Source organism: Podarcis gaigeae (assembly GCF_964106915.1).
Source record: "Podarcis gaigeae genome assembly, chromosome: 5".
Lineage (NCBI taxonomy): Eukaryota > Metazoa > Chordata > Lepidosauria > Squamata > Lacertidae > Podarcis > Podarcis gaigeae.
Window position 1 is genome coordinate 67619801 of NC_139681.1, and position 21298 is coordinate 67641098.

The 21298-nt window shown below is 40.0% G+C and overlaps 1 protein-coding gene across 9 annotated transcripts in view; it reads right to left on the minus strand.

Annotated features, from left to right (window-relative positions):
- The window catches only part of PIK3CB (phosphatidylinositol-4,5-bisphosphate 3-kinase catalytic subunit beta), a 100396-nt gene that overhangs the window by 41752 nt on the left and 37346 nt on the right, over positions 1-21298 (minus strand). For 4 of the 9 annotated variants that reach the window (XM_083742071.1, XM_083742069.1, XM_083742077.1 and 1 more), the window contains exon 2: positions 9970-10109. The exons of 1 other annotated variant lie outside the window; for it this stretch is intronic. The gene's annotated coding sequence lies outside the window, so the exon portion shown is untranslated. Of the gene's footprint in view, positions 1-9969; positions 10110-12554; positions 12574-21298 lie in introns of those variants that run through there. 4 more of the 9 variants (XM_083742074.1, XM_083742070.1, XM_083742075.1 and 1 more) reach the window with 2 other exon arrangements.

Genomic DNA, 21298 nt, shown 5'->3' on the forward strand with positions numbered 1-21298 from the left:
GGAATGAATGTTAGTGGGCCTTTGGCTCTCACACTCTCTTCCTCCTCCACCAAGTGCAAGAAGATAGGCAGGTTTGGATTCCATAATAATAATAATAATAATAATAATAATAATAATTATTATTATTATTATTTAACTGCAGCTTCTTGTTTTGTTATCTTTAACTATTGTTTGTTTGAAACAATACAACTTCAAAATCATTTTGATGAAGGAGAGTATAAAAATATTTTAAGCAAGAAAGTTGAAATCTGTAAAGGTGATTTAAATCTGTAGAGTAGAACTGTAGAGTTGGAAGGGACCCCCAGGGGTCATCTAGTCCAACCCCCTGGAATGCAGGAATCTCAACTGAAGCATCCAAGACAGATGGCCATCCAACCTCTGCTTAAAAACCTCCAAGGAAGGAGAGTCCACAACCTCCTGAGGGAGACCATTTCACTGTCAAACAGCTTTTACTGTCAGAAAGTTCTTCCTGATGTTTAGTCGGAATCTCCTTTCTTGTAACTTGAAGCCATTGGTTCGGGTCCTAACCTCCAGAGCAGGAGAAAACAAGCTTGTTCCCTCTTCCTTGAGATGTCTGAAGATGGCTGTCATATCATATGTGATAGGTAAATGTGATAGGTAAATTTAAAAGTGTTGGTAGAAACACACTTTTTGTTCAGTGAATCACGCAACTGTTTGTTTTAATGTTTGTAGTTTCTGCAAGTACATTTTCTTGCGTGTTTATGCATTTATATACAAAATAGTATACAGTTTATATATAAAACAATAGTTTGGAACTTTTCTATTTTAACTTTGCTTGAGTTGCTGCACTTGATGATGTAAACTCACCTCACATTTTAATACAGTAGAGAAGTATTCTACATGATGCTGCATTGAAAAACTGCCAAATATTCCTAGTCAACTGTGTATTTCCTTAAAAAAAATATGTTTTGCTTTTTTCTGAAGATACCATAATACATAATAATCACATTTTCTACATAATTTGTGCTTGTGAGTTGCAGTATTTGGTAGGGGTGTCTATCACCTTCATGTGCAGTACAAATTACGAAGCAAATAGGAGTGACTGCATCATTAATAAGGAATCTCAAGGTGGATCAGGGCCTTGCTAAAGTTGTTCTGTGAACTCGGGTGCCCCAAACCACTGCCTTTTTCAATTTAAAGTGACCAAACTGACTAGAGAAAGACCCTAAACTTGAGTAGGGGAGCGTGTGTGTTTGGCCTGGGTGGGTGGGGGGTGGAATCTTTCATTTTGTTGAACAGGTCTATGTTTTAACCACAGTGAATTATTTTCACAGGGCACTCCGAACACAGTGATTTGAGGGAAGGGTGTTGGTGCCCTTCTGAATCACTGTCTCTTTCATAACAGTTAAAAAAATCAATACTTCAATCAATTTGTGTTCATTCTTAGTTTGTAAACCTTTAGGAGAGCTCAGTATAGGATCGTTCCAGGTTACTTCAATTCTGTTTCCGTTTTCACATGATTTATTTGTTCCTTTTTATTTCAGTCCCTTTCTATTTTCCAACAAATAACATTTACTTATTTTTTATTCCATTCTTATTTATCTTTAGGCTTCTGCAATCTTTTATTAGAGTCCCCATCCCACACAAACTGCCGTGCGTGTTGCTTTTCATTCATTTAAAATGTTATTTCTCCCAGTTTTAGTTTGCTAGTTCAAGGCTTCATTCTCCTGCCTCCAGTTTTAAGATGCCTGTGATTCCATTACATTGAGTCCTTCCTGGTGAGTATTATTAATTTCTATTAAAGTTGTCTTCTTACTTTTCTAGCTCTAGTATCTTCACATACACAGATACATACTCAGCTATGGAAGTACAATCCCAGTTGTGCTGCTCATTGCCAACCCATCATTACCCAATTATCCAGGGGCACCACCTTGTTGCCACCAGTTTCCAGACTGATTTCTATTTAACCCACCCCCACAAGATAAAGTCTGCCCTTGTAGGAAAACCACTACACCTATTCTACTGAAAATGGCAGACTTTGGGATGTAGCCAATGCTTCAGCTCTTTGCATGCAAATAATTTCCCCACCTGTTCCCTCCAGTCCCCTCTGCACCCTCGAAATCAGCACTGGAGGGCTGGGGAGAGCAGGGGCATAAGAGGAAACAAAAGTCCTGCATTGGATACAACCCTTTATCCCTTCAGAGAGGCCAACAAATTGCCTGCGAATTGCATCCAATTCTGTGAAAAAAAGTAAAGGTTAGAAAAAATTGTCAAGGTTCCCTGCACAAACACAAAAACCCTGCAGTTTGACTGCAGGAAGAGCTCTGTTGCCTTCAAGTTCCATCCATTGTTGTTTTCAGATTACCTGTTTCAGTCAATAGGATGGGAGAAACAGACTTTTGGATTTAAGACATATGATGCAGACTTGAATAACAAGCCAAATCAGAAAGACAGTGGATTCAACACAGTTCAAGTTGTTTTGTAACACAACAGATACAACGTGAATCCTGTGGCGGGTGCACACCACCAGCGTTTATGGTTAACTTAGGTAAAAGATGGCATATATTGAATATCATTTAACAGAATGCCATTTTAAGACAGATAGTGAATTGAATAATCTTTGGCCCCTGCCAGGTCTAAGGCTTAGATCACAAGGCCACAATCCCACATACGCTCACCTTGAAGTAAGCCACACAGAACACAGTGGGACTTTCTTCTGAATTAACATGCACAGAACTGTGTCATATGTACTATGGCCTAGTTCCTGGAGTGTTAGGTCCCATCCAGTTCAACAGAAGTTCCTAGTGGGTATAGGAAGCAGACTTATTATGCCAAGCCATTGGGACATTTAGCTCAGTACTGTTTATTGTTGATTGGCAGAAGCTCTCCAGGATTTCAGGCAGGAGTCTCTACCAGCCCTACCTGGAGATTCCAAATACTGACTGCATGCAATGCACATGCTCTCCTATTGAGCTATGGGCCTTCCCCAAGTGATCAGGTTTGTAAGAGGCTTTTACTTCAGCATGGCTCATCAATGCAGTGTGTTTACCGGAAGGCATTATGCGTTTCACAGTGGAAGAGCTACCAGTATACTGTACACTGTTTCTCTGAAGGAGGGTATAAATAATTAAAAACAAAATGGCTTAACATTGAGCGGAAGCCCCTGCCTTTGTTCTGCACATCCCTTTTAAAGTACTCTTTAGTTTGCTTCCTAATTATTCTATTAAGAGTATGCATGGCATGCTCAGTAATTCGTAGCACTTCTCATTTGCTCTAATACAATAGAAAGAGATGCTGTAATGCTTTTTGGAACAGCATGCATCTGTATAGGTCAACTGCAGTTCAGAGGGTCAAGTTGTCAATGAATCAGTGTTCACGATGCTTATCCCAAACATGCAGAACCCACGTTATCTCAAAAAACTCACATGCTCCATTATAAAGTTGATCTTAATAATGGTTTCTTTTCCTGGCACTTTGTGCCAATTTTCAACATGACTACCTTACTCAGTCAGTAATGTAGTCTCGCCCCTTTTCTAGCAACTTATAACTGTAATTAAATTTAAGCCATAATAGAATCTGGGAATGAAAATGGGGCAGAACTGCAGGGGGGGCGTCATCTCTATTGAAGAGAGGGGCTCAATTATCAATAATTCTAACCAGATGCAAAACTGTAAAAGGAGGCACATGATTATTAAAAGTCTCTTTTCTTTCCAATTCTTTTGTATCATAAAAGTAGATAAATATATGTTTTTCATATCTTCAGATTTTTGTTCTAATTACGTTGTTTCATTCATCACTGCTATCTATGATTTACTGTTAGAGATAATTTAAAGGTGTTACTACACTGCTATGAAAAGTCTCTTAACATACAAAAAAGACACTTCTGTTCTAAAGTCTCCCACCACAGTGCAGGTTCTCAGTTGAGTGTCCTTGAAGTTCTCCAAATCTTAGGTTCCTCTGTCTCAGACCATTCACAATCCCATGGCAAATTCACCCCACCAGTCTCTCTTTCTTATCTTTGTAACCCACTCACTCCCTGCCAAAGGAAGTGTGAAAAAGAAAAGGATTTCCCTGGGTTTGAATACCATAATCAATAAATGGTTGGGTCAACCAGAAAATCTCAGGATCCTTGTTGTAGATAATATTGAGCATTAGAGTAACTATTCTAGGAGCTAAGGATATTTTGCGTCTTAGTGAAGAACTGAAGAAAGAGGTGAACCTAAAAAACTGAACATCGGCTGATTTTCCCCCAGTTCAAACTGTTAGCCACAGGACCTAAAATTATATTGGCTGTGTCTGAGAAAGAGGTGAGAAGGCAAGGCCCTTTCTGTTGGCTCTGTGGGAGCAAGCTCCCCTATGGCTCCTCCCTGATATGTTTTCTGCACTGACTGTGAATTACAGTTGGTAATTTAGCTACTTTGTACAATACCTGGAGGCACACCAGATTAGCCTATCTCCAAGCATCCACACAAAGATGAAATCTCAAGTACAGCTGTACACATGAAATATCTTGCACACACAGGTCAGCCTACAAATTTTATCTCTACTGTTGTGTAAGGGCATATTCTTACCAGGCATAATTTCATGACTATGAAAAGTACAGGGCCCATAACTCTCAGGGTCTGAACAAGACATGATGGAACAACCACCCATGAAAAAGGATGTCTCATATGAAACCCCCCCCCCCAAAAAAAACCCCACAAACCCAGACCAAAGGAAATAGTATCTCAAGATGTTGGCAAAATGAGGACCTTGTTTTCAAAACAGCCCAACACATTTTGGGCATTTGTTATTTAAAGGTCTTCTTCAGAGGTCAAATGAACAAACAGCCTGCAAATACATCAAATGCAGCCTGCAAATACTTTCTGTTAAATACATCATCTATTCATCATCTACACCTGAGCCAGTGTGGTGTAGTGGTTAAGAATGGTAGTCTTGAAATCTGGGGAACCGGGTTCGCGTCTCCGCTCCTCCACATGCAGCTGCTGGGTGACCTTGGGCCAGTCACACTTCTCTGCCCCACTCACCTCACAGAGTGTTTGTTGTGGGGGAGGAAGGGAAAGGAGAATGTTAGCCGCTTTGAGACTCCTGAAGGGGAGTGAAAGGCGGGATATCAAATCCAAACTCTTCTTCTTCTTCTTCAAATTAGTGGGTGACTGACTGGGTCTCCAGTAAAGGTGAATAGATGATACAATTAAAGTCAGCATGGGGAACTTGTGCACCTCTAGATGTTGCTGACAATATTAGGCTACATGGAAAACAGGGTAGCCTGGCATCAGGCAACTTCCAACATACTTAATCCTCATGCCCAGTGACTATATATGAGAAGAAGGCAAAGACTCTGATAAGACACATGGCTCCCGTGTAATTCCTACTTTGGCCCTCAAATTATCACCCAGTGAACTCTGCCGAACTTCTTTACAATAGGGGACTATTACCACAGCATAGCAGCTTTCATATAGGATGTTCCCCTCAGAGGTAATTAGGAGGAGTTCTTCTTTAGTAACCTTCAACCCTTATCAATGCTTCAAGTATGTTTCATTACAAACCCTGATATCTCAGTAAGTGATCACAGACTTTTAACAACTACCCTGGAGAAACTAACATACATAACATTAAACATACTGTACATTCTTGGTAAATGAAATGAAGTGACTAGCTATTTAATACTTCAAGGCCCTGAAGCAGTTTTGTTATGCTGATGAAATTAAGAACTATTAATAAATATTCTCACCATTGCTTTGCTGTCATTTGGGAAAACTCTATTGCTCCCTCAATTTCCAAATAGCATCTTCAGGATTAAACACATTTATTGAAGAAGCACATTTGTTATATTCTGGAACAGGAAATTTCTGGACAAGCTGCACCTTTGTTATTTCTTCTCTATGTTACAGTATTTTCCTACATTGTGCCTCTTTTGTATTTTTCTAACATTAAAAACATTACACCACACATTCACACTCCTTCTATAAGCAAACACTAATGAAGAGTGGAAACAGTAATATAGACATTCAATACTTTTAAATGAAATATTTTCATTCTTGTTCCATTGCATAAGCTTTACACAGCTGCTTAGAACAATGACAGTGTGATTTTGTGGTCAGAGCTGAATTCTGCAGGGCAACTTGATCCTATACATGCTTACTTGGATGTTAATTTCCACAGAGTTCAATGGGACTTACTCCCAAAGTAGTATGCATAGTACTGCAGATTCAGTCTGATCACAGAATTGTTCAATATTAGCAAAGCTTGCTGTAGTCAAGAGAATATTTGATTTCCTGAGCTATGAAAGACAGCCGTTGACAGGTCCTTCTGCACCATTACACAGAATATCCCCTTCCTGGATAGCAGTGAAGTTAGCTGGCAAGAAATCATTGTTTGAATGTCTGTGGCTACTCTGTCTTTCTCCCTGTATTTGGAGCTTCTGTGATACACGAAACCTCGCTCAGGAGCAAAATACAGTGGAAGCTGTACCACAAGTATGTTTTTCAAGACTTGTAATATTTGGACAGGATAATTCTTATTGAAGAACATATTTATTATACTGAATAACTGTGAAAGTACAATGTTTGGAGATGTTAAAACAACCACTAGGAATGGTTTTTATTTTATCCAGAAACTTAGATTGCGCACTAACCAACACAGAATAACTTATTGTGCAAGCCTGTCTTTGACCACATGCATTTATAGAATGTATTTAAAAGATTTTTATCCTCCTTAACAAAGATTAAGCTGCTGTACAGCTAGTCTGGCATAGTAGCCAAGAATGCAAGCTGGGGGATTGTCTCTCAAATCTCACCTCAACTCCTAGGTAGAATGAAGTAATATTCGATGTTTCTCATCTATAAAATGGGACAGTGATATTTACCTACAATATAGGAGAGCCCTCCACAATCTGGTGCCCTCCAATAGCCACAGGATGGCCAATAGCCATGCTAGCTGAGGCTGACAGGAGTTGCAGTTCAAAACATCTGGATCCCCCAGGCTGGGAATGGTGGTGTAAGGATTTCTGAGTACATTAAGAGTACTCAACACTCCAAGTAATGTAAAAATGCTAAGTATTACTATTATTGAAAACATAAATGGCTTATAAATGATTTTCATGAAGTCTATTCTGTTCTCATACCACCCACTGAAAAATAAACAGGAATTTGACAGTTGCAGTCAATATCTCAACATTTAGTTCTACCATGAATACCAACAAGAACATTCCTATTTCTTTGTTCCTTTATGTGTCTAGTATTAGGTCCCAAGTTTCACTTTAGCTTAGTGTATACACAGAGAGATACTTTTCCTGGTTCTTTCAGTTTTTCAGGGGGAGTGACCCTGGGAAACAGCCCGTTTCTCCCTAAGTGTTAACCAATTTTTCAGGAAAAAAACTGGGGGGGGGGGGAGAGGAAAAAATGGAGGGATGTAGTGTTTACCCCTCCAATTTTTCATTTCTCCCTGGAGCTTCACATCTCTACCACAGGCCTGTTATAACTGCAAACATCTTCAAACATCTTCAAACAGGAACACAAGCAATTGCTTTTGACAAATACCACTGCACAGCAAAGTCACGTGTTGAGTTAAGACCAGCAAAACCCAGGCACAAATCTACACTTGCTCATTAGGTGATGTTGGGCTAGTCAGAACTATGTATGCTATCTAGAGCTTCCTGAGGTACAGGCAGAGGCAGAAATAAAATATTTCATTTAAAGGGGGGGGGGTGGCAGTCACAGAATGCTACTAAATTCTCCTAATAGTTGGTCAACTGAAATCAATTACTCTAAGTTAGTTCATCTACGTCAATGGGTTCACACTGAGTAGGTTTAGCATTTAGCATTGGTGCAACCCACTGTATCAATTTGTTTTTGTAATTTACACAGGTAACAAATTTGTTGTTTGTGATCTTTCTTTCTATAACTTTAAAGGCTTAAAAACAACAACTTGACCACTCCTTTTTGACTGATCAAATGCCCAATCACGACCTTCAAGAAGCAAATCAAGAAGGATTTTTTTTTTTAAAGGTAGTATTTTCTTGATTTTGCCTATCAACACTACATTTACTGGATTGGAAAAGTATCCAGTATGCCAACTGATTTAATGGGGGTCCTCAGTAATTAAGAGCCACAGAATTCTATTCTATTCAGGCTCTTTAAGTGTCATAAACAGATGTACCCCATAAAAGAAATCAATGCTGAATGAGGAAAATGCATTAAACAAAAACAAAAATGGGTAAATGGAGAATTCAAACCAAAAAAAGCAAACACGCTGCAATTCATTACTCAGCTGCAGAAAAGTATGAGCAGTAGTTATAAGACAATAAAGAAAACTTATTTTATCCTTAGCGGCCTGCCTGAAGTAGAAGAAAACCATTCCCCTATGTATCTTTTATATACCTTGTGAGTTTTGTTTTGTTTCAACTGAAGGGTGACATTAAAAAAATATAATAATCAATCTCCCCCCCCCCCAAGATTCCCATTTACAGATGCCATACAAGAATAATCAGGCCTGATAAATATCAAGTTCCTTTAATGACTAATAGGATGAAGTAGTAGGTAGAATTATGACTGTTCCAGAACACTTCCTGTTTACAATTACTCAGAAAATCTCAGGAGCCTAGATTGGAACAGGTGCTTAGCTAGGCCTGAAGAATGGAGGTATCCAGTATGAGATTTCCTGCATTGTGCAGTGGCCCCAAAGTGTGACAATGGGAAATCCAGGTTCATTTCTGCAATCAAACATCTGTCCACACAAACCCAGATGCTACATGGCAGACACGTAACTCTCTCATTTTCGTTTACTGAGAAAATTAGTGGAAAATCAACTTTAGTTGGGTGAGGTCTGCAGCCCCCTGCAGTTATTTTTCTTCTTCTCAAAGTATTGGATGAGTTTTGCAATGTGACACCTGTGCCTTCCCCAGATATTGTTGGGCTACAACTCATATGAGACCCAGTGAGACTGGTCAATAATCAAGGCTGATGGAAGCTATAATCCAGCAACATCTGGGGAGCCAGAGTCTTCATTCTTCATGCAACCTCTATTTTGTCTAAGATCTACTGAACTCGGGCAAATTGTTACAGTGCAGACAAATGTTTAAGATAATTAACACAATGGTGTTTTGCCTTAAACAGAGTTAAATTTACAAAAATGTAATAAATTCATGGTTTTGCTTGCCAGAATAAGACCTGTCCCCATGGGACAAGAATAGTAAGCCACTAGCAAAGCCAGCATGCCACAGTTAAAACAGTGACACTGGAGAAGACCTTATACATGATACAGAGGCAGTGGCGTAGCGTGGGGGGTGCAGGGGGGGGCCGGCCGCACCGGGCGCAACATCTGGGGGTTAGGGTTAAGGGGCGCAAATCCATGGGTTAGGGGGCGCAAATCCATGGGTTAGGGGGTGCAAATTACTTGCCTTGCCCCGGGTGCTGACAACCCACGCTACGCCACTGTACAGAGATAAACCATGGTTAGCAAATACACTTTAAACCATCATTCCACATCATCGTTTGTGGTTAATGATATTTGTTAAGGACTTATTCTTACCTAAACGAACTGCATAGGGTTTTCTAGCTCTGAGCGAGATTTTTAACATAACAGAAATATGCCCAGTATCTTAAGTTTTTAAAATGACAGACACAAAAGTCCTTTATGCGCATTTGTTCTACACGTGTGAAGGAAAAGCCAATCCTGTCTCCTGAGTGTTCAAAGATGAAAACAGGGCTCTATGAACATATAGCTATATGCACACTTACAATCAGGGGATCTGATCACAAAGGGTCTGTGTTCAAGGAGCCTCATTCCCACCCACGTCTAAACATACAAAAGAAAGGTTTCACCTGCTGATGCAAACCTGCTCCCCTCCCTGTGTGTCTGGAGAGGAAACACTGAGTTTAGGGTTAAAAGCTCTACTCTTTCCAACAGAGCATGCATTAAGAGCTGATCTATAATGACAGCTACCTAGACTTTTCCTCTAAGCATGTTATTAAGAGATAAATAAGTAGCATAAGTATGGAATGGTACCTTGAAAAAGGAAGAGCTTACATTTTTGCTTTTTCCCAGAGAACTCTTCTAATTTCATTCTGGCTATGTAAGCTTATTTGTACAAACCATCTTTTCTCCTGGTTTCCTTGGAAGGCTCTATCAGATGTTCAAAAGTTAGCCTTTAAGAAAAGAAAAAGAAGAAAGGGGAATCGGCATGTTTTTAAAACAATTACATGAAATGAAATTTTAAATTACTGAAACTCCAAATTAGCCCTTAATAAACACACATTCAGCCAAAATACTCTCCCTGAACATTCCACAGTACATCATGTGAAATCTACACAATTTTACTGTTAATAATAATAATAATGGTGGTAATAATAATAATAATAATAATAATAATAATAATACTGTAAACAGTAATAATATATTCACTAATTTATTGGCTTAGATGCAGGGAAGCCAACAAAGTGCTCTTCAGATGTTGCTGGAACCCAACTCCCCTTAGGCTTGCTCTGGCATAGACAATAAGTGGCACTGCAGTAAACTATTCAACACAAGGAACTGAATGCTACAAAACAACCTGAATGACAGCTCTGGCAGGTCATGCTCCTGAAGGAAAGGGACTGCTAAGTTCTTACCTAGAGCATGTCCATATACATTCAAAGCAACAGTGGAGAACCTCTAGCCTTCCATATGTTGTGCAACTACAACCCCCGTCATCTCTTACCATTGGCCATGTTGACTGGAGCTCTGCTGAGGGAGGTGAGAGTAAAACAACATCTAGAGGTCTACAGAGGTTCCCCATTTCTGTTCTAAAGGCTCTAAAACACAAAGGTAGGAGCCAACCACTGTGCCTCCTGCCCTGATATTTCATGGGCGCTTTCACCCACCTGCTATGACTGCCTTGGCTCTACATGGTTCTACTACAGCAATATGCAGTGGGATGGATGAGGAGATGACCAGCTGAAAAGAGCAAAAGATGCAGCAGCTGCACACCCTCTTACAGTATCAGAAGTACAAACACTGTATCAGTACAAAGCTTTGCAATCCCAGGAAGGAACTGTACTTTGCCTTAGGTTTGTGGCCAACTACAAGCCTAGTATAGCTATTCAAAGTCAGCTTCAGATAACTTGCGTACACAAATGACAGATCTCTACTAAGTCATTACACATCAGAAGAAACATACCAGATGTTAAGAACTTCCTTTCAGCCTATGATAATTAAATTAAATACACAGGATCAGTTAACAGGAAAGGAAGGACATTTCCCCCCTATTTTTTGGCAGTCTGGCTCAAATATTGTTTATTATCATCAGCGAGGGTACAAGAACTAGGGTACAAATTGCTGCTTCAACTGTAATCCATTACCTCTGAGTCTACTTATAAGTGCCACCACCAATATATCCAATAATGACAATGGTAGACAGCAGGTAACTTATTGATCCACTAACAGTGAAGGCCATTTATTTATTGTTAAATATATAGTCAGTGAAGATTTCAAATGGTAGCCAAGTAGATATAAAATCTGCAGATGAATCCTACCAGAAATAAGTTTCATCAATTTCAATGTGCTTTCTCTCAGAGTACAAGACCGCAGCCCTAATTCTTTACATAACAGGTGCTCAGACTGCATTTGCACTTGTGTCTGCACTGTTGCAAAGCAAACTGTTCCACCACAAACCAGACCTGCATCAATAGTAATTATATAGCATCACACTACCCATTTAGGGGGAAATTCCACTGATAGATATATAGCACTTTACAAATCAATGTAGTGCAGACACCAACATTACAATTTATCCCTCTGGATTACCCATTTATATGGGACAGTTTTCCACTGACCTGAAGCACTATGCAGATTGCACAAGTTGGTTGTGCAACTGTATGTATGCAACACGAAGCCCCCACAGATCTGTACTACTGAACAAACAACCTAACTAGTAGCAGACTTTACTGGTTTTAGCATATGTGGGAAACCTGTGGCCCTCCAGGTACTGTTGTACTACAGTTCCCATCATCCCCAACCGCTGACCATGCTGGCTAAGCCTGATGGGATTCAAATCCAGGACATCTAGACAGCCATGGATTCCCCATCCCTGAATTACAATCTGCGGAAGAGTGGTGCAAGATTCCCAGTTCCGCAATCTCCAACTGCTACTGCTAATACAAGTCCAGTATGAGTCAAAGATTTTAGACAGAGGGGCTATGACCATGTATAGCAGATGATACTCCACAAATCTTCTCTCTGCTGGTTTGTTTGGAAATACATGTTGCTGTTTCCATCCTCCACCACACTGGCATGCACACACAAGCACTCGCATGCGCATGCACACACACACATATCCTCAAACACTCAAAATCTGTCTCAATAATCCAGTTAACACAGAATACTCCAGCAAGTCAAAAAATCTCAAGTATGAAAGAGGAAACACACAGCTATGGTAAAATCAGTTGTCAATTTCCTACATTCTTTCCCAAAAGAAAGAGAGAGAGAAAACCCTATATAAGTAAACACATCATATTATGGAACACAGTAGCATGCTATTAATATTACACTTGCATTACAAGGTAAAATGTAAACATTGCTGAAATCTAGCAAGAACTGGTATTATTTTGCATTACCTTTCACAGGGATAAAAAGCTTCCAGTCCATAAAAACCCTTTTAAACTAGTGCAGCAAAGCTTTCACAAATAGGTTCTGCTGCAATCCAACACAGCGGATGAATTCACAGTTAGCTTCTCCTTGCCAAAGAAGAAAGCACTGCAGTCTCTTCTCTACCTTACAAAACCATCCTGGAAGTTAAACTGAAAATAAATCTGAAAGAGCCAGCAGGAGATGAGGGACTAAGCATTAAGGGCTGAAATTCTAGCTGTCAGCACAAACTCCACCAATTTCCATGAGGCTTACATAACAACTAAAAAAAAAAAAAAAAGAATTCTAGGAAAGATAAGGGTCTGAAACTCAAGCTTTTTAGCTGCAACAGTTTCTTTTTCCATGTTCCAGGAAATGTATTTCCTTACTAGCCAATGAGATCATATAATTAGAATATGAAGGGATTATTTCTGTAAACAACAATAAACATTTCACAAGAGTAGGGAAAATGAAATACCATTTAAAATGGGGGCACTCAGACACAACTATTTCACATACGCCAAGAATGTTTTCGTCAACGTATGAGTAATTATTTTACTTTTTCTTTTTTTAAAAAAGGAATACCTAGCTTTCTGGCTGCAATACGCATACAAACTGTACAATGGAAAGACTTGCATTAATCAATGGATAAGATATTTTACTACATTATATAGTCAAGACACATCACTGGTTGTGTTTTAACCACCTTTAGCATTTGTTTACTGATTACTGTATATGCAACAGAGAGAGAGAGAGAGAGAGAGAGATACAAACATGCATCACTACAGCTAAAAAGAACTCTACAGTTTATCCAGAAATAATCCAAAACTACCCCCACCCCCCATAACCAGAATCAATTTACTGTCTTCACCTGCAGTTTTGCAAAGATTACAAATTCTAATAACATTTTCAGAATGAAACTTCTATTTTCTGTTCTCTGCATGATCTTTCAGAGAGCCTTAATTCACTGCTACATTTCTGTTAACATTTTGAAATCGTTTGTGGGCAACTAGTTTTCCCTAGTTCCCTATTTATTTCCTGCACTATTTTAGTTTGCATTTAAATAAGTAACAGACAGACTTGGAGAGTCACAAATATTGCCCTATCAATCTTGCTATCAATCTTTTATCTCCTCAAATTACTGATCAGTTAAGGCCACATCCACACCATATATTTAAAGCATTATTATACCATGTTAACAATCACGGCTTTCCCCCAAAGCATCCTGGGAACTGTAGTTTGTTAAGGTTACTGAGAGTTGACAGGAGTTCCTTGTTCCCCTCACAAAGCTACAATTCCCAGAGTGGTTTAACAAGCAATCCCTCTTCCCAGGACCCTGGGAATTAGAGCTCGGCAAGAGCAATAAGTAAAGGTAAAGGTACCCCTGCCCGCACGGGCCAGTCGTGTCCGACTCTAGGGTTGTGCGCCCATCTCACTTAAGAGGCGGGGGGCCAGCGCTGTCCAGAGACACTTCTGGGTCACGTGGCCAGCGTGACGAAGCTGCTCTGGCGAGCCAGCACCAGGGCAGCACACGGAAACGCCGTTTACCTTCCCGCTATAAAGCAGTACCTATTTATCTACTTGCACTTAGGGGTGCTTTTGAACTGCTAGGTGGGCAGGAGCTGGGACCGAAAGACGGGAGCTCACCCCGCCGCAGGGATTCGAACCGCCGACCATGCGATCGGCAAGTCCTAGGCACTGAGGTTTTACCCACAGCGCCACCCGCATCCCTATTGCAAGAGCAATAGAGGTCTCATAACAATTTTCAGCAAGTAGCCTTAACAAGCTAGAGTTGCCAGGATTCTTGTGGGAGAAGCCATGGCTGTTAAAGTGATACAGTATACAGCAGTGATGTCCAACAGGTCGATCACGATCTACTGGTAGATCCCTGGGAGGTTTTGGCGGATTGTGGTTGATCACTGGGTCCCTTTTCTTGGTGTTGGTAAGACAGAATCCAGCCCCGCTCCCTCACCCTGCCCTGCATTGTTGCATGACCTGCAGAACATAAGATGGAGTTTACTCAGAGAGGATGTTTGTTTTGCCAGTGATCTGTTGATGAACAGCTGTTTCCCTTGAGCTTAGGCTTGAGTCCTCCCTCCTGCCTAAAAAAAGCTCAACAACTTTGACCTGAACCCCCCAAAAGGGGGTAGATCACTGCCAGTTTTTAATTCTGTGAGTAGATCACAGCCACCCCTGGTATACAGTAATAATGCTTTAAATGTATGGTGTGGGTGTGGCCTTAAGTTGCATTCACTTAAAGGCTTGTGCACCAGTGGAGGAGAGCAACAGCCACAATAGCACCTTCATCCCTTTCAGCAGATATAGAACAAGATCTGCCTCCCAAGCAGATGTGAGGAGGGAGACTGTTGTGCTTATATTAGGAATATAACCAGTGATAGGATACATAGGTTAAAAGAGAAGCCCAAAGCAGTCTACTGAGAAGCAAACACCACATTTAAATCATTATTGTAACCTGCACCTGAAACATAATGTGGGTTGATAAAGGCAAGAATTTCCATAGCAAGATCTAAGTGGCTTACCATGCATCTGTACCTGACACATGGCGAATTCTACCTATTCTTTCAAAGGATGATAAATATAACCAATTTACCATGAGGTCATACGTACATCTCGTTAAGTAATCTTCTGAATCCACTCACAATGTACGCAAATAGGCAAGGAAGTTCTGTTGAAGCCTCACAGTCAAAAAGATGTATATACAAGCTATTGTGGGTAAAAAACTAACAGGGACAAATTAAGCTGTAGGTGAAAAGATTAAAATTCCTCTTCTTCCATCATTAGGAAAAGAAAAATCCCAGCAATGGAAGAAGGAGCCTATCCCTGTGCTAGCTGTCTTCTCCTAATGCCCCATGTGGGACCCTCACGCACCTAAAGTCTCCACTTGTGGGGTACGCTGTCTCCCTCAGGAACAGTTCTGCCACAAGCTGCCTTTCAAAGTAGCCCACTATGCAAATCAACTGACATTTCCATCTATTTGCAGCATAGGGCTGCTGGAAGGGATAAGGAGTGCCAGCAGAATCAGGGCAGAGGATCTATCTGAGGTGGGCAGTGTCTACCTCCAATTCAGCTTGGAACAATTAGAGAAGTGATGTGCACATGTCAAGCACCCTTGTTCTGAATTCTCATCCCATTCCTAGTAAAGCAAACCGTGTCTTTTCTTCTTCTTCAAGCAACACATATCACTGTGATGTTCTTTTATGTTTCCAGTTAGGATCATGATGGGTTTAATGAGTGCACACAACTTCTGAACTGGAACTTTTTCCTTTACTATACTTTTGTTTGGAAAGGAAATGAACATACAGAGCGAACTTACCAGGGAATATAAAGAGTGCTTACTCAGGTACTTACCAGAAAGCTGAATAGCAGATGTCAAATAAATTTACTCTACTCACTTGCATGGTGCTGAAACAGTATTGTGAAATATAATGAGCACAAAGCAAGTAATTAAACTGAGAAAGGGATTTTATTCACTCTTATTTCTAAGAAAGCTGTTTCAGATTTTAACCTTTGTGGAACATCACAAAGAGAAAGGCAGGACTTCGATGTAAAGGGGTATGGTGAGGCTCCAGATACCAATAAATTCCTTTAAACCAAACAAATCAAACGTTGTCCAAATATCATCTTTTCCCACTTTTCTAGGCTTAAAGGTAACACACAAGAGACTAGTGACTCATTCTTAATATGTTATTTCCACCTACTGTACTCTTTTTGACTGACTTGTGTCATGACTTCATTTTTGTATTCAGATTAAACTAATTTTTCAATCTGACATTACCTTAACCTATTCTTACAGCTCCTCTTTGATTTACCATTGTATTGGAAGGCTGGGCTCTTCACTTGACTGATTCCCTTTCTTTTTATTAGGTGCAAAATCTCTTGTTCCAACAGATATCTACCATTTTCCTCTTGTTTCCTACCATGTCCAGGACATTGTCTTGGAACATTCTTCCTTACTGTTCCTTCCTTCTTTTAAGAACCTTTAAAAAGTCTTTTTTATCTCTATGTTAACTCCTTAATATTTTAAACACGAGTTAGAATACATTTTTGTACCTTCGCTGCCTTTGCCATCACATCTTTAGGATTAGGGTGGCTGCACTTTCAACTATGCAGTTCCCCTCTTCTATCTTGCTTTATTTAAAGAAGAAGAAGAAGTACATAACTTTGCACAGAGATCAGCTCATTGGATTGTTTTGTAATGCAGTGGACACGCTTTTAGGGCATACAGCAAAAAATGTGCTCTTGGGCAAAAATAGTGTACAAAAACCCACATTTCTATTCAGTTTGGTATTTAAATATATGTAGGAATGCTAGAGTGATATGTTTTCTTAAAGCTAGCTTCAGTAGCACAGGAATTCCATCTGTGCTTTCAGACACAGAGTGGTATTTCATAAAACTTGTGTAATAATTGTATCATAACTCTGTATTTTGGCTTAAAGCTGGTTTTTCCTGGGACTTTCCATGCTGTATCAATTCTCAAGGTATAAGAAGTTTCTGTCTATTAAAGGTTCCTGTTTCTCCCTGCTGGGTTGCAGCTGGAACAACACATATACACACTACAGTACTTTAGAGACTAGTGATCTGAACTTTGGAAAGCCAGGCTTGTAAGGCGTCCTTATCACCACTGATGACTACAAATTGCCCTAGGTGACCAGGTGGTGTCTCACACTCCCTGACACCAACATAAGTCTAAACCCACTTTTAAAAAAAAGCCCAAAACATCATATTTAACTAAGAAGCAAGGCCCATGTCCCCCCTTGAAGGACTTGCTCCCAGAAAGGCATGCACAGGACCACAGCCTTAAGCATGTATTCACGTACCAGAATTGCTGCTTTGCTTTACAACAGCCTCCACCAACCAAGTCCTGGCTAGGGCTAATGTGACTTGTAATCCAAAACATCTGCAAGGCACCAGACTGATTAACATTGTTTAATGAAGAGCTGTGCCATTGTATCTTTTCTCCATAATTTAAGTAAATTGTGATAAAGAATAATAGAAATCCAATTTTGAATTCTGCCTTTGGAAAGAGATTCCTTTAGATCTATGTAAGACCTTCTTGTGTATTTATTTATAGGCCATCTTTCTGGTGAAATACAGAAGACAGCAAACAACAACGGTGAAAAAGAAACACATTTACAACTGGCTACAGGTTATAAATCAAGCTTATACACAACTCAAAAATCCACGACCATAATTTAAATTAGCAGTAGGCAGAGCCCATCCTAAATAGTTGCATCCAAAATGCCTGCCTGCAAGAGATTACCATTCCTCAGTGATAATAAGATACAATTCGTCAACGAGAAACAGCAATTTATCACTGCAGAAATCACATTACATCATGTATTTAGGGGCTGAGCCCAAGTAGTAGAAACAAGTCTGGCCTGCATTCTAACAAGCTCTTACCCAAATAGGAGGTTTGGTTACATTAAAATAACAAATAAAAACTAGAATTCATAAATTTGTTGTTCAGTTGTGTAAACCTCCAAACAGCTGTATTGTTTAAACCCACGTTTCTACACATGGAGTTTAAAACGTAAACAGGTAGAGAGAATGCATTTGAAATGCACTAAGCAAACCTCATTTATCTGTGTAACCTTCATTTTAAAAAAACCACATTAAAGAAACCACATGTAACACTCAGCAAAGTTTTCATGAGTTTGTTTCATATCAAACCCTTCATGTTTGATAAAGGAAAATCATCTTGTCAAGCCTATAGCTTGAAAATCTTTCTTTTTTGCCTTTTTTTGTTCATTTCTGGGACATAAACAAAGTGAAACAAATGAACAAACCCCCTGCCCCCAACTGTTTTTTAAATTGTTATATGGGTTGGTAGGCAGCCAACTAAGATTTATTGTAGGGATCGGGATATTATTAACTTCTGAGGACCTATTTGCATACCCAGGTACCATGAGACTGCTGCCCCAGAAGCTAAGTGTGGGTAGTAGAAGCAGTGCTATTTTTCTAGAAAAAGAGGTGCCAGAACTCAACAGTGATACCCTCCCTTGTTCTTTTATAATGGGAATAGCACCCACCTGAGAGGTGCTGAAATGGAGTTCCAGTGAGTTCCTGCTGGGGAAAAAAGCCCTGAGGTGAAGTAATCACAGGTCACTGATCATGGATCAAAACAGGCCACAAATTTATTGATCACAGATGTAAGGCTTTGGGATAGTCATTGGGTGTATACAGAATCACCCAGCCTGAATGCTGGCTGACTGCTGTTAGGAGTCAATCCTTGATGAAGATTGCCCTATGACATACATCCTCAAATACATGCAACCCCTCAGGATTGAAGCATTGGAGGAGTGCTATGGCCCTAATTCCCTTTCTGGGCACTGGACAAAAGCACCTTCCCTAGGATCCCTTTAGTGGGATACCCTGTTTTCCTGGAGAGGGTGGAATGAGTGTCTTCCATTCTGTCCACACACACCCCCCACCAACCCTGACTAAGGAGCCAGCTCCAGCTGAGGTGCTGGCTCCTGTGGTGGCTGGAATTTAAGGCTGGGAAGTGGACCTGAGTGAAACCTTTGCATTTGACATTCAGTAGCACCTGACTAACTTCTATAAAAGTACTTCCTCTGCCACCCAGAAGAACAACTGGTTCAGCCAAATTTACCACAGTGCTATGTAATGAGCAGTGATAGCCCAGAAGAATCAAAACAAACACTCCCATGCACACAATAGGGAACTGGCATCTTATGAGCTGGAAAAGTAAAAAGAATTGCTACTCAAGGAGATATTTATACAAATAAGGAAACTGACCTTGAAAATGACCTGAAGGAGCTCCTGATATTCAATCCTTGGACCTGTCTGATAAGGGAGAGGCATTCAAAGGTCCTGCCACCTGGTCACCCATGGTAACTCAATAAACATGATTGCTGCTACCAAGGTTTTAATAGCAGCAGAATTCTGCTTGAACAATAAAGTTCAGTCCATCTCTAATGAGTGAAGTACTTCAACATCTGCAGCATACTTATTGAAAACTGCAATATTTAAACTTGATGTCCATCCAAGATGCTTCAAGTATTTTCATGCTACAGGAACAAGCATTCTATATTGTGATGTGAAAAATTCACAAAAAATATAGATATCAGCCACCTAGAACTTTGTTTCCCCAACTCAGTGCCCCCCAGATGTTTTAGATTACAACTCCCAACACTTCTGAGCACCAACCTTGTTTGTTGGGGCTAATGGGAGGGCAATAGATTTGGGATTCCAGGTCAGACTTCCCAGAGTGTAAATATACCTTACATCCTACAAATCCCATATCATACAGCAATAATCCCAAGGTTACATGCTACTTAATTGCCACAGATCCTATACTGGCCTAACTCAGATGGTATGATTCATGAGTTAATGAACTGAGTTTATCAGACCCAAAACAAGCACTGTGCTTGCACTCTTTCATCTCTTCTATTGTGCACATCAATGCAATACTTCTAGGACAATGCAGCACATCCTTTCCCTGTTACATTAATTTAGAGTGAGTAGTAGTCACTTGAAGAAGAAGAGGAGGAGTTTGGATTTGATATCCCACTTTATCACTACCCGAAGGAGTCTCAAAGTGGCTAACATTCTCCTTTCCCTTCCTCCCCCACAACAAACACTCTGTGAGGTGAGTGGGGCTGAGAGACTTCAAAGAAGCATGACTAGCCCAAGCAGCTGCATGTGGAGGAGCGGAGACGCGAACCCGGTTCACCAGATTACGAGTCTACCACTCTTAACCACTACACCACACTGACTCTCCAGTTGCAAATGTCTGTAGCTAAAACATCTCACTTGTCTATCTTGGCAACTGTTCACACCTCCTACAGATGTTGCTATATAGTTCACCTTGTAATAGGCTAAAATTCCTTATTTGTGGTATTTTATTTACAGTAATCAAGATGGCTGAACTCCTAACACTATTCTATCCCTAACCTGGGTTCTTTGTTCCTCCATATGTACTCAACCATTCTGACATTTTCCATTAAATGGACACTACATCATGTCCTGTCCCACCTCATATAGCTTGAACCTCGTCCCAAAAGACAACTTGCTACTTCTCTTCAAATCCATTCTCAAAACTACCTGCCTCTTTTGTGAAATCTTTTGCCAAATCCTCTAGTCCTTACTCCCAACTGAAACAAAGCTTGAGTATATGCAACTATATTTGCACATACTCCTCTGCACCCTTACTTCTGCACCCTTTTTGATGTTTGGAATGCAAGCTGCCCATCTTTATCAAAACTGACATTTAATAATAATTGTATCCAGTTCCCTACATCACTATGGTCTTTCTTCGTCATATGTGGACATCTAAACTTAAAGATTCAAAATCAGTTCATACTTGAGTCTGTACCTAAAAATGCCCAGGAATCCCAGGTCATTCACATTTTAATATTTTTCAAATATTACCTTTGATAGATGTGATTCAAAAGAGGTGCTTGGACCTGAACTGAGGCTACCAGTATCAGTCAGATGCACAAACTGGATTTTTGGGGTTTCTTTGTTTTTTAGGATCAAAGCTTGAGCCTGAATATAATGAATTCCCTGTACATCACCACTAGTATCTATAAAACAGCTCCAATGTTTGTTTGTTTTTTGTTACTATTATTGGGGGAGCAAGGGCATTGTGAGTCACTGAACAGCTAGTGTACTTTCACTGAAGTGACTACAGAACATCCAAAATATTGTTGGTAATTATGTGGGAGGACCCAAGCTATAAATAAGATTTTAT